General features: G+C 45.2%; 1 protein-coding gene and 1 pseudogene across 6 annotated transcripts in view; one reads left to right on the plus strand and one right to left on the minus strand.

Annotated features, from left to right (window-relative positions):
* ANXA2 (annexin A2) overlaps nucleotides 1-12,986 on the minus strand; it is a 53,208-nt gene extending 40,222 nt beyond the window's left edge. Inside the window, exons 1-2 of one of the 6 annotated variants that reach the window (XM_063795090.1) lie at nucleotides 8,235-8,292; nucleotides 491-595 (exon numbers count right to left, since the gene is read on the minus strand). The gene's annotated coding sequence lies outside the window, so the exon portion shown is untranslated. Of the gene's footprint in view, nucleotides 1-490; nucleotides 596-7,549; nucleotides 7,631-8,234; nucleotides 8,480-8,927; nucleotides 8,999-12,967 lie in introns of those variants that run through there. The other 5 variants (XM_063795089.1, XM_054667621.1, XM_054667622.2 and 2 more) reach the window with 5 other exon arrangements.
* LOC107968634 (large ribosomal subunit protein eL42-like) lies at nucleotides 649-960 on the plus strand (annotated as a pseudogene).
* Nucleotides 12,987-14,650: the final 1,664 nt, after the last annotated feature.

Here is a 14,650-nt window from a genome sequence, read left to right on the forward strand (position 1 = left end):
CCTTCAAAGATGAGCATCAGAATCCTGTAAACAGTAAACGGTTCCCTCTGTTTACTCCCCAGCTAAAGTAGACTAGGGCCAAAATGTGACTTGCCTCTCCGCACTCACCACTACTTCAGTATCTGCTCCAACAGGGTCACCACGACCCCTACTCTACAGAACTCTATCTTGCCTTTCACTGCCAGGGCACTTTTTGATACTTCATTCATCCATTCGGCAGAATGTTTTAAGTGCCCTACAAGTGCCAAGTATTCAAATGGTGAATGCATAGGTACAATTCAAAGCAGTAGAGAGTATATGGTTGACCTCATCTTCCCTACATAGTCCCAGTCCCCCTACAGATTTCAGATTATCTTTACATAATGCAGGTGCTAAATCAACTTGAAAACAATGAGTTGCTATTTTGCATAACATTTATATTATTTATAACCATTTTGCAGAAAAAAAAAACAAAACACAAACATCACAATAACCACAAAGTCACACTTACCACAAAGCAGTATCTATGAAATTTGACATTATCCCATGCAGGTGCCTTTTGTATCCATATAAATATTTCCTACTTCATGCGAGTTTAATGGCAAACATTTTCACCCTAGAAATAAAATATGGCCTCTTTCCTCCCATGCCGATAGCATTCCGGAAAACATGGTGAACATTCCTAAAACCCACTGGGCTTTCTGTAAGAAGTGTGGCAAGCACCAACCCCACAAAACAGCACAATACCAGGACTCCCTGTATGCCCAGGGAAAGCAGCGTTATGACAAGAAGCAGAGTGACTATGGTGGGTAGACTAAGGCAATTTTCTGGAAAACGGGTAAAATTACAAAGGAGGTTGTGCTGAGGCTTGAGTGTGCTGACCCCATCTGCAGATCTAAGAAAATGCTGGCTGTTAAGACATGCAAACATTTTCAACTGGGAGGAGATAACAAAAGAAAGGGCCAAGTGATCCAGTTCTAAGCATCATCTTTTGATTTATTATGAGGACAAAAAAATCTTGAGGTTATGTCCAAAAAACAAAACAAAATAAAAAGAAATAAAATACAGTGCTTGCTTCTTCACTCCATCAAATCCCCTAGCAACGCAAAGTCATTTTGCATATGATCTATTATTCGCTGCAAGGAACAATTGGCTTTGCGATTCACTGTTTGTTAAAACATTAGTTTAATATAGCATATTTGACTAATGAGAATGTGTCAGTGTGCTGCTATCCTTGAAAGCAGGAAAAGGAAGTCTTGGCAGTGCTACTGTAGGTTACAAACACTGGTAATACGCAAGGAATTAATCAACGAACCCATACCAAGCATACGCTGAGCCTGCACTATATTAAAGGACATAAAAGACACTTATAAAACTGTGAAATGCAGACTTCCACCCTGCAGGACCTTTGAGCTCTCTTCCCTTCGTGCCTCTGTGACACACTGAGAGTCTAGTCCAGGGTCACCCAGTGAATTAAGTAGCTGAGGCAGGGCCAAAACCCAGATCCCCAGACTCCTGGGCCAATGCCCTTTCAACCTCACCACAATGGTTCTTTATTCCAAGTGATTAAGACACAGAGAAAGATCAGTCATCAGAGCGGGATTAGTTAAGGGCTTAACAGGGAGGTGCTGTCTGCCTAGGCTGAGAAGGGTGAATCACCACGGGAGGTTCCAGCCAAGAAGCAAGGGGGAAGGCCTGGGGAGAGGCGAAGAGGAATAATGCCCCAGGGTGGCAGAAGAACAAGACTACAGGCTGGAAAATGAGCCACGTCCAGTGGGGTGCCCTGTGGGGAACCTAAAATATAAGTCTCTGAATGGTGCAAAGTTAAGCTTGCCTATGGAAATACTGGGGAACCTATGAGCCAAAATGATTGGGACTCAGTACTCATATTTATCTATTCACCAAAACATTTACTCTGGAGGCAGAATTTTCTTACTGAAAACAACTACTCTGACTTCAGTGTACTTACTGTTTTGAATGAAAATAAAAAATAAAGCCTACATGCTGTATGAGACAATTTCACCTCTACTCACTCCTCATCACCGTATAAAACTCATAAACCCATTAAAAACAGAACCACTACTCCTTTTCTGGCAGACTTCTCTAAAGAACATGAAAATGGCAGTTTGCACCACTCTTTCCAACACTTCAACCTCACCCAGCTTGCCGACTGGTTTCAACTCGCCAACAAGAAAAAAAAAAAAAATCAGCAAATTCAATCTGTTGATGAGCACATCTACATACACATCAGTGCCGTGCCTTCCATTCCCAGGGAGGGCAGGGTCACTAGACAACATCATTAAAATGACCCTTTATCAGAGAACGTTTTTCTGTTTAAGGAAATAAACTAGAGGTACAGGGAGACTCACTGATAAGAGCCATACCCACCTCAAACTGGTTTAAAATCATTCACCACTTGGGTAGGAAAACAGGTCACTTGGCCCCACCCTAATGAAAAGAACAGTTTCTTCTGCCTTGAAAAGGCTGATAAATGAGACTGTGAATGCCTGGCTAAAAAAGCTCACAGTGCAAGGCTGATCATTAATGAAATCAGTGCAGTTATTGAGAAACAAGTCATTTACATTTAACATAAGGACTATATTATTTAGGTTGGTGCAAAAATAACTGCCATTACTTTTAATGGCAAAAACCACAATTAACTTTTGTACCAACCTAATAATTTAAGGGTTTGTCCTTATTAAAAAAAAAAAAAAAACTCTATAGATTTTATTGTATTCTATTGCTTCACTACGAAAGTGCAGTTACAAACAAAAAAAGGACAAGTGAAGCAGTTTTAACTTCACTCCCAAAAAGAAGAGCAAAAGTTTACAAAAAGGTTAAAACAAACAAACAAAAGAAAACTTAAAAGTCAACACTTCAAATAGTAAAAACACATTCTACTGAACTGAATTAAGAACCAGTTCCAAAAAGCCCAAATGTTAATCTGAACAAACAAAAACATACTGCAACAGGGCTGGTCTGCACAGGCAAATCTGAGTCTAATCCAGAAGTTTTGTGGACACACCCACTTCACAGTTTAAACGTGGAGTGTTGATGTGTTACCACAAAACAGATTCTTAGCAACCATGGTGAATCAATCAGGGACTGATGATTCAAATGAAGATTTTAAAGCAAAAATGGGTAGAGGCGGGAGTGTGGAGAGTTGGGTTTCTCCATCAAAACTCTTACTGTACACAGTCCTGGACACACAGTCTACAGGCCACACTGGAATTTTAAACTAAAAAAAAAAAAAAAAAAAAAGCATGTACTGGGTGAGGAGAGGGGTTCCCACTGTACTCCATCCTCCACCCACCTACTGCATCTTTATTTAACAGAACCTTTTTGAAAGCAGATATTCTTCTCCTTGGTTTTATGGTCTTGATTAATGACTGAGTCACAGGGCCAACTCATTCCCCAGAATTCCTGGAATTCGGCCCAGTGACCTTGATCAAACTGAGCAGGAGGGACACACAGCACTTGCTCCAGCTTGTCTCTTCTGTGGCCTGATCTGAATCAATATTTGTTTGCTCCCTACTGACTTAATGCAGCTTCATGCTCTCACACAGCCTCTCTCTGCTGGTATCCTGATCTGGGGTTGGAGTGGGTGGAAAGAGACCGGCAGGAAGAATGATGTCACTTGGCGTGAAGCACTTTCAGGGTTGGGAAATCCAGGCCTTCAAGTCTACAACTCAATTTCAGTGTTTTATGGCCCACATATTGTATTTTCAACAGGGCCTGGCCGCCTACAGAAAAAAGTCTAATGTCAGCATTCAAGACCTTCCACACTGTGGACTTACCTACCTTTCCTTAAATATCTTCTATACACACATACATGCATACACGCATCCTGCACAGAAGAGTTAACTGGACTGTTAACTCTTCTCCAAACACGCTCAGCACTTTCTAAGTTCCCTCCACCAGGAACCTCAATCTTAATTAGCTGACATCTGAATGAGTCTTTAGGATACAGGAAATCATAAATGCCGCCTTTCTCACACACCCCTCCTTGCCCTGTGCTTCTGCAGCTTTTTGTGTGTCTGTGCAACATTAGGGTTACATGTGTAAAGTCTGTCTTCTGAATTATCCGCCCACAGGGTTTCCAACTTAACTCCCTCCTGTTTCCTCATAGGTCTGAGCACAGTGCCTGGCACACGATAGGCATTCAATTTCATCTTGGGATGGTTTACACACACTGGGTCTTTCTATATTAGAAAGTCTTTTTTTCTTCTTTTCCAACACACTCTCCTTCCTCAATTTTCTCTCTCCCTCAGACTGGACATTTCAAATGCAGTTCCAGTTCCATGCATTCAGAGCTGGAGGCTTAAATCACCAACTTCTGCAAATCTTAGCAAAGCCCAGCAGGTCGCTTCAGGGCAGCCTCTTATCAACATATAGCCATGCCCCCCACCTCTGTACTGTCAGGGATACTTGGGTCCTAGCTCTGTCCATAGGACCACATGGGAACGTAACCTACAACTCCTAGCAAGAAGGCAGCAAAGAGGCAGGATGTATGAGTGGCCTTAGGACTCTGATTTCCTCTGAGCTGTGAGTGTATAGCCTGGGTGTGGCAGGGAGACAAAGGACATGGACAAAGGGCTCCATAACACAGTCACTTCCTAGAATAAGAAATTTCTACACCACACCTGGGGTAAAACTCAGGCCACTTTGGTGCTACCGACTTGTCCTCTAACAAGGTTGAGCTCAGCTGGATTAAAAGCTTCAGGGTGGGCCAGGCATAGTGGCTCACGCCTGTAATCCCAGCAGTTTGGGAAGCCGAGACAGGCGGATCACTTGAGCTCAACAGTTCCAGACCAGCCTGGCCAACATGATGAAACCCTGTCTCTACTAAAAATACAAAGATTAGCCCGGCATGGTGGTAGGCACCTGTAATCCCAGCTACTCGGGAGGGTGAGGCTGGAGAATCACTTGAACCTGGGAGGCGGAGGCTACAGTGAGGAGAGATCGTGCGACTACACTCCAGGCTGGGTGACAGAGCCAGGCTCCATCTCAAAAGAAAAAAAAAGAAAAAAAAAAACAGCTTCAGGGTGTACCCTAGAAGGGAGATTTGGAAGTCATCTGGTAGAACCACCCAGAAGGACAAATATGGGCATCTCCTGACCCCTACTGCTGACCTGTCCCTCGAGAAAGTAGATGAGGACTGCCTCTGGCAACAGCAGAAGAAAAAAGATACCAGGCAGTGAATGGGTGGAAAGAATTTTTTTGAAGGACTGGAATTTCCTCTGGTGTGGCCTACAACTAGAATAGGGTGTGGCACCAGGGAAAGTGAAGAGGATTCTCATGTGAAAAAAAGAGGAACATTCCATTTCTATTTAATTCTCACAACTGAATCTGGAAGGCAGCTTAAGACACCATAATTTTAAGCAAAACTTCCCCGAGGTAGGTAAAATATGAAGTTTAGGTCTGTGGAACAGCTGGATTAAAGGGGAAATGAACTCCCACCAAGTTTAGAAACTAGTATTAATTTGGGAAAATATAAAGTTTAAAATCCAACAATTCACTTATTTTGTCTCTTTTCTTTCTCTCTCCGCCAGATTTAAGGTCTAAAGAGCAGGGATTTTCTTTTTGGCGGGGGTCTGTTTTGTTCAGTGCTGTATCCCTAGTGCCCATAACTATGAGTGGAACACAGTAGGTAATTAATATTTTGTGGAATAAATGGTTGTTTAAAGCAGCCCACTAGAGCCTGAGACTCCTTTTGTGACAATCCTGCTCTCCTTTAAGGAAAAATGTCTCCGCAGGCTCCAGGCTCTGCACAAGCAAAGGGTGAGAACAAAGCCTCCAGACAATGCATTAGTGCCAGATTCTAGGCCCAATGGTGTAGGAAGAGCCTACAGCCCTCAAAATCAATAGCAATTATAGAAGCACATCTACTTTGCCAGGAAAACTACTTAAATCAGAAATTAGCCAGGAAACTAACGGCCATGACTGCGAGCCTAATGTCAATCAATACCATAGTTTAATAGCTCAAAGACACAAGATGCTAAATATTGAGACTCCAGTGCAAGACTGAGCTCCTAATCAAAGTCAGTGAGTCAGCAATATTTCCTGGGCATTTACCACAGGCAGTCTAGTTGGCACTGCGGGAAATTACAAAATCTAAACGGTCTCCAAATCACAAACCTCCAATTGTAAAAATGCACATAGATGTCACATCCTCCCACTGCAGATGCAAGGGACACTTTTGGAGAAACCCTTGACCTTTAGATAATCGACAGACTTGGAAGAACGGAAGAAATTACTAAGCAGGACTCTGTTAACACTCCTGGCCCTTGCCCATCAAGGGCACCTCTGCTGCCCCAGTCTTACCAAAAATCTTCCTTAATATTGCCTGAATATTACTGCTTTACGTTCTATAAATTATAGATCTGTTTAGGTGAACGAGGGTTCTTTATTATTATTATTTTATGTATTTATTTTTTGAGACTGGGTCTTGCTATGTTCCTCACATTGGCCTTGGACTCAAGAGATCCACTAGCTAGAGCAGCTGGGACTACAGGCCCACGACCACGCCCAGTATCGTTGTTTTTTAAATAACAAGACTCCTCTCGGTTGCTGAGGCTCTTAGGACCATCAACCATTCCTAACTTAATGAATATCGATTCAATCTGCTAGTCTCTAGCTGGATGCACGTCCGCCGAAATGGGAAGGAGGAAGGAATGCAGCGTAACTGGACCGGCCTGGATGGCTGTTGTAATGCGTCACGGAAGAGCCAGAAGAGCGTCTCTAAGGAGGTGGAAGGTGGAAAAAAGAAAGTGGAACAGGGGCAAAGGCATAATTTTCCAATTGAAATAATTTACTCAGCGTCAACCTTAAAGCTAAAAAAAGTTCCAGAAAAATATTTCAGTGATTTAGTCTTCCTACACACACATTGCCCCTCACTACCCTCCACCTCCCCACCACCAATCCCATAATTAGGCAGTGCATGTTAAAAAGGTCTTTCAGGGCTAGCCTGGGAACGTCAGCACCTTCTGCAACACTGTTTCAGTGGGAAAGTGCATTCTGCATTCCAAGTCACCAAGTTCCAGACAGGCACAGTAGCACACACGTGTGAACAGAATCCATCAGTATAGTCTGGGGCCCAGGCCTTTGCACACCAACAACTTAAGGTTCTTGGTAATGGCCCAGTGTGCACCCATGAGGCCACTGCTCTTTTACACACGCACTCAGAACACCCACAGCTTTAAAACGGCAATGTTACTACAAAAATAACACTTTGCATTTGCACAGCACTTTGTTTTTTGTGTACTTTACACATTTATTACCTAACGACTGTGTTTTTTGAAATCTCCAATAACTCTGGGTGGTGGTAAGAATAGGCATCCTTAAGCCACCTTCCCAGATAAGGAAACTTATCTGTGTTCCCCTCCTTCTTCTCAACAGCCGGCTGATGGAACCCAACCAAGCCCTCCACACCAGCACTGGGGCCAGCTGCACAGAGCGGCCAGAAGGGAGAGGCCCCGGGGCCACGCCCTTCTCTCTCAGTTCCTGACTCATTGTCACATCATGGCGAGTAACAGGACAACCCTCCCCACAGAATCATGGGGGACACTACCTTCCTGAGGCCAATGTGTTCAACCAAGCGGGAAACTCTCCGGGCAGAGTGAAATCCGAAGTTGCTATGCTACAAGATAACCTAGACCAAGGGGAATAACTGACGTTTTAATGTCTTCTTTTATGCGGGGCTGAGGGGTGCCTACTCACACTCCCCCCTCTCATCTTCCCCCGCTACTTCCCTCCTGCTGGTCGGTTCAACTCCACAAGCGCGCGTTTGTTTCGAGTACAGTAACTTAGAGCAGATGGGGGGCACTTTCTAGAGGGCGGTGGAAAGCCCACTTGCTACTGCTGCGCCGGGGACCTGCGGCTCCCTGGGCGGCCACGCCCTGCCTCGGCGGCGCCTGGCGCGTCTGGAATGCGGGGCCTCCCTCCGCCCCCCTCCCCACGCCGCCTCGCCCCGCTCCCGCTAGGGCTTCTTGGGGAAGCCCGACCCCCCACCACCTCTGCCCTGCACCCTCCCGGCCCGAGCGCCGGTGGCCCCTCACCCCTGCCCCAAACACCTTGTCCCTGAGCCCCCTCCCCAAAGACTCTCCAGTGCCGGCCGTCCCTTCAGCCCCCTGCCCCCGACGGCCTCCGGGGCCAGTTGCCGGGGCCTCCCTGCCAGGCCGTGCCCTTCTTCCCAGCGTCTCCGCACCCCGCTAGCTGGCGGCCCATCGCGGGCGGGCAGGGCGCGCCCCGCTTACCTGGGCCGTGCGCCGAGAGCTGAGAGCGTCCCCAAATGCTGAGCAGAGCCGGCTGGCCTGGGTGGGGCTTTTATACCCGCCACATCCTCCCTAGGCGAGGCGAGGCCCGCCCCGCCCCGCCCCGCCTCCCCCTTACACGGCCCGCTCCCACCCCAAGTCAGGGGTGACTCACCCCGGCCCGCCGGCCCGCAGGGACCGCGCCCTGGAACGCTCCCGAGCCGCGCCACGCGGGAGCGGCCCCAGCGCCCCTGGCCCTGCCCTCCGAGAAAGCCCGGCCGAGGCTGCCCCGAGGCCCACAGGGACCCCGTTTCTTCCTCCTTTCCTCATTTTACTTCTTAAGTGCCACGTCGAGCTCTCAGCCTCGGCTTGGGTTAATAAATTAACAAGACTTTAGTAGTAGACTCTGGGCTTGATTAAGTGGCTTTTTTTTTTTTTTGGCGTTAATGCAATGGAGGAAAGAATTGTTCCAAGAAACATAAATCTGGACTCCCCTGAGCTGGGGCTGTTGGCATCCAGCGCCCCATTACCGTCTGCAAACATGTCAGCTTAACCTCTGGCCGCCAGTTCCCGGGGGACGCCCGGGGAGGGAGGGAGATTCGCCCTGTGCTGCAAAGCCTGGCCCGCCCCGGCCTCCGAGCGCCAGGAAGCCCCGAGCCTGGGCTGGGAGGCCAAAGCCGGGAGCCAGGATCCCACCTCAGTCCCGCCCAGGGTGGCGCCCCTGTCCCTAGCACGGCTGTGCTCCGCTTCTCTCCGCGCCTGGGGCATCTCTGCGCGGCCTCGTGGCAGGCAGTCCTGAGCGGGGTGGGGCCCATAGCTTTGAACCCGGAGTGTGTGTGTGTGTGTGTGTGTGTGTGTGTGTGTGTTTCTTGCAGCATAGCTTTGAACCCGGAGTTTCAACAAAGAACTTTCCTCTCGTCCTTCTTTCATGACTGCTGGGGTGTGTGTGTGTATGTGGTGTGTGTGTGTGTGTGTGTGTGTGTGTGTGTGTTTCTGGCAGCCGTTTAGCCAACTCCCTTGCTCGGTGTTGCTGTTACTCGCTCTTCTTCCGAGAGAGAGAGAGAGAGAGAGAGAGAGAGAGAGAGAGAGAGAGAGAGAGAGTTTCTTGCCGCCAGTTAGCCAACTCCCTTGCTCGGTTTTGCTGTTTCTCACTTTTCTTCCAAGTGTGTGTGTGTGTGTGTGTGTGTGTGTGTGTGTGTGTGTGTGTGTTTCTTGCAGCCGTTTAGCCAACTCCCTTGCTCGGTTTTGCTGCTTCTCGCTTTTCTTCCAAGAGTCACGTTGGCAACGTGCAGGCAGACACCTATTTGTTGTATGTGAGACGACGCAAATACTGTATTCGAACCTCAAACTAACAGGAAAGCGACTTTGAGAATCCCGAGGATTTCTGGCTGCGTTTTTTAAACCCCTCCTTGCACACTACTTCCTGCAGCTCTTTTTCCTGGTTTTGATGATTCTGTGTTTCAATCTCCCATTTATCTTAACATCCATTTTTACTTTCCAGTTGAGCGTCAATTCACTCCTGGGAATCAGAGAATGATAGCAAGGCCAACAGACATTCAGTGCTCTGCCCACTCACATAGAGTGACACAGGCAAAGTCGGCCACAGCTGGGGTCTTTTAACCCGCCCAAAGCTTTCTGTTACCCAGCGCTTTCACGAGGAATTATACGCGATGGGCCCTACCACAGGGCCAAATAGAAAATCAAGCAACACTTTGGGTACAATTGCTGATTTACATTTATAGCTCTTCAATTTAGCCTGAAAGCTTCAAAGTCAGAAACAATGTTTATCTGCTTACTTTGTGTGAACATTTTGGAAGGTTAGGGGAACACAGGCAGACAGTAATAATGGGCACGATTCAGCCTCCCTTCTGTGTATCTCAAGATAGGTTCCACAGTCTCTTACTCCTAATCCTGCTGTGATAGGCCCTTTACAGAAGATAAAATTTAATTCAAATCATGTGGAATATATAAAAGCCATCAAATGTCCAAAAGAGTTTTGTGCTCATCTTGGGCATGCCACAAATTCTAACTTCTACAGATTTGTACAATCACCAGGCTTTGCATCATGCTAAAGAAATGTGCACTGATGTTATCATAAAAATGAAGCTATTAGACGTCATAGTTTGCTATTTCTGAGGAATGTGAGGCCAGTTCTTCCAGTATAAAAGATCTTTTATTAGTCAGAAGACTCTATTTTCCCCCCTGGTTGAGGAGAATGTTTACATCAGCCCTCAGATTGTCTGCTGTTGTCCATATTGTTCTCTAAGTGCTTGACTTTGTTTTGTTCACACTTCATCTGCTGCACTCAACACCTCCTAGCGCCTAGCTAGCAATGATAGGCACTCACTAAATGTGATAGAATGATAGAATACAATTATTCACTGAATAATAGAATGTTAAAGCAGGGAGGGGTCCTAGAGATTAAATTGCCCTATCCTTGATTTTTACTATTATTATTCTTATATCTTTTAGTTGAGATCTCACACTGTCACCCAGGCTGGAACGCGTGGCATGATTAGGGCTCACTGCAGCCTTGACTGCGGAGGCTCAAGAAATCCTCTCCTCTCAGCCTCTTGAGTAGCTGGGACCACAGTCCCATGCCACCAAGCCTGGCTAATTTTTCTATTATTTGTAGAGACGACAGGGTCTTGCTATGCTGCTCAGGCTGGTCCCGAACTTCTGGGCTCAAGTGATCTGCCTACCTTAGCCTCCCAAAGTTCTGGGATTACAGGCGTCAACTACTATACCCGGCTCTTGATTTTTATATATGAAGAAATTGGAGTCCAAATAAAATCTCCTGCCCAGTCCAGGGATTAAATAATGCACCCAAGGCCCTCGTATCAGTTACTTTTGCAGTATAATAAATTATCCCCATAAACTTAGTGGTTAAACATAACCATTTACTTGCTTGTAACTCTGCAATTTAAGCAGGACACCCAGTGGGGATAGCTTGGTGCTCCTCCAGAGCATGTTGGGTTGGGTAGCTTAGTTGGGGTTGGAAGATTGAAAGCAGCTTCATTCATTTGTCTGGCGCCTGAGCTGGGATTGCTAGAATGACAAAGAGTAGGCTGGGCCTTTCTCTTCCTTGGTCTTACATCCTCCAGGTTCTCCTCTTTTGCTACACCACGGTAGTCATGGCAGCCAGCCTTCTAGAAGCAAAAGCTGAAGCTGCCAGGCCTCTTGGCTCACAGGCTGTGCAAAAACAAGCAATAGGCTGGATTTGCCCTATGGGCTGTAGTTTGCTGATCCTTGTTTTAATCCATTGCCCTACTCAAGTTTTTGGTTTTGCCCTCTGATATCTAGGCTCCTCCCTTTAAGATGTATTTCCTTTTCTTAAGAATGGCCCAGGCCAGGCATGGTGGCTCACACCTGTAATCCCAGCACTTTGGGAGGCTGAGGAGGGCGGGTCATGAGGTCAGGAGATCAAGACCAGCCTGACCAACATGGTGAAACCTCATTTCTACTAAAAATACAAAAAATTAAGCTGGGCGTGGTGGCGGGCGCCTGTAGTCCCAGCTACTTGGGAGGCTGAGGCAGGAGAATGGCTTGAACCCAGGAGGTGGAGGTTGCAGTGAGCTGAGATCACACCACTGCACTCCAGCCTGGGTGACAGAGCGAGACTCCGTCTCAAGAAAAAAAAAAAAAAAAGAATGGCCCATATTTGTAGCTGAGCAGCTCTCTCAGTCTGTTTCATTCATGCCAGGAGAAACTGAAAGGTCTAGAAACCTCTTTTCATTTTGCACTTTTTCTGGTTTAAGCTGGCAGTTGTTTCATTAATACAAGTATCTTAAAAACCATGTAGATTTTCTATATCTTATTAAGGTTCACACCATGCTCCAAGATTTATATATAATTTTCTCAAAAACTTTATTTATATAAATCTTGCTGAGATTTAATTCCATGTTCCAAGATTCACATTCCTTTTTTTTTTTTTTTAAATAGATCTCTCTCTACTTTACATGTCAGGCTGCAGTGGGACAATGCACTTAAGATTCTTAGAAGCCCTGAGATGGTCTTTGAAGTACCACGTTAAATCTTTCTTGGAGTCTTTAAAAAGAAGTTTTTGCTGGGCGTGGTGGCTCACACCTGTAATCCCAGCACTTCGGGAGGCCAAGGCGGGTGGATCACAAGGTCAAGAGATTGAGACCATCCTGGCCAACATGGTGAAACCCTGTCTCTACTGAAAATACAAAAATTAGCTGGGCTTGGTAGCGCGTGCCTGTAATCTCAGCTACTCAGAAGGCTGAGGGAGGAGAATCGCTTGAACCTGGGAGGCGGAGGTTGCAGTGAGCCAGGATTATGCCACTGCATTCCAGCCTGGCAACAGAGTGAGACTCCATCTCAAAAAAAAAAAAAGATTAAAAAATGTATAAAGAATGTCTGGTATACTGTAGGTGCTGAAAAAAGCCATAGTTATTTCATTGGCTTTTTTAGTCTTTGCAGCAGCTGGCCTTGCTGAACTCATAGTAAGACCTCAATAAATCCTTGTTGAATTCACGGGTCATGACCCAAACCACACAGAGTACTCTTGGTATGGACAAACCACAATGTCTATTTTGTTTGGAGGCATTTCCAGGGAAAAATCTGCAGTGACTTCAATGTCTCTTTCTCAGCTGTAACAGACATTTTTGACCTCAGTTCATTCTCTGTGAGACAGCCAGAATTCTCTTTCTGAGACAGAATTCTGATTATATGACCCCTCTCCAGAAACTCTTCCCAGCAGGGCTCTGACCTACCTGGGCAGCCTCATTCCCCCACATCTTCACTCTTCACCGCTCCATGTGCCACTGCTGGACAGGCCAGGCTCATTCATGCTCTGTACCTTCCTCCATCCTGTTTTCCTGCTGGAATGCCCTTTCCTGCTTTCCTCAGTGGTGAACTTTGCCTCATCCATCAAGCCTCAGAGTAAATATTATTTTCTACTGCAGAGCAAAGGCTTTCCCAAGCCCTTCAGGCAGATTTGACTACTTCTCTTGGCATTTTAAAAATATACCTCTCCTCTTGCAATTGTCACCTCGCATTGTTATTTTTTAATTTGTTGGTCTCAGCAACTAGGCAGGAGCTTCTTGGGGACAGGTATTTGGATGTTTCCTCTTTGCATTGACATTATCTTACCCAGTACCTGTTACTATCAGATTTTTCTCCATAAACGCATTACCTTGCCTTTGTTCATACTTAAACTCACCTGGCAAAAATTAAAATGTATAGTATTCAGTGTGGTGAAAATGGGCAAAATGGGAATTCTCAGACATTATCAGTGGGAGGGCAATTTGTCAGTATCTATCAATACTTAAAATACTCATGCCCTTTGATGCAGTGATGTTGCTTCAAGAAAGCTATCTTGAAGAGAGAGCTCTACATGACCATAACAATATATGTATAAGGACATTTAGAGCAGCATTTTAAGATTGAAACACCCTAAGTGGCCATCAATGAGGCTAAATTAAATTAATTTTAGAGTATGTGTTCAGTGGAATGAAATTGCTGAAAGGAATGGAGTAGATCAATATGTTCTGACATGGACAGATTTCCAAAATATAGTGCTAAATGAAAGAACAAGCAGAATGTAAGTGCAAAACTGTGTCTTGCTGGATTGCTAAGTTACAATATGATGTATAAAACATTATGAAAACTGATTTGGCTACAGATGCCCACTCTGTCAAGATCATTCCTATATTAACCCACTGGAATATTGGGATGCTTCCTGAGGTGTAAGCATCTTATTCTTAACTCAGCACATTTTACTGCATTTATACATTGGCATGTCAGAGAATGAATATTTCAAACCCTATCAGCCTCTATTGTTTCTTCCAACAGCATTTTTCCATCTAATTTTGTAGAAAATACAAATATTTAGCTGCTAAGTGTCTGTTATCAATAGAAAAAAAACCCTAATTCTGCAATACAATACGTATTTCTTAGCCATAGAGTCTATTCAAAATAGGACAGTATTTTTCATGAAATAAAATATTTTGAGTGAACATGAAAACACACAAAAACATAGCTGCATTTTGAATGTTTTTATCTTCATTAAGTGTCTATTGAAAGTATTTTGGGTGTTTTGAATTTTTTTTAACTTTGAATTAGTCTTCAAAGTTAAAAAATTGAATTAGTCTTCAAAGTTAAAAAATTCAAAACACCCAAAATACATTCAATAGACCCTTAATAAAGATAAAAGCATTCAAAATGCAGCTATGTTTTTGTGTGTTTTCATATTCACTCAAAATATTTTATTCCATGAAAAATACTGTCCTAACTGCTTGGGAGACTGAGGCAGGAGAATCGCTTGAACCCGGGAGGCGGAGGTTGCGGTGAGCCGAGATTGCGCCACTGCACTCCAGCCTGGGCAACAAGAGCGAAAAACTCCGTCTCAAAAAAAAAAAAAAAAGTCTCCTTTTTTTCCAGCCCCGGCCCCAGAC

This window comes from Pan troglodytes, chromosome 16 (genome assembly GCF_028858775.2).
Source record: "Pan troglodytes isolate AG18354 chromosome 16, NHGRI_mPanTro3-v2.0_pri, whole genome shotgun sequence".
Classification (NCBI taxonomy): Eukaryota; Metazoa; Chordata; class Mammalia; order Primates; family Hominidae; genus Pan; species Pan troglodytes.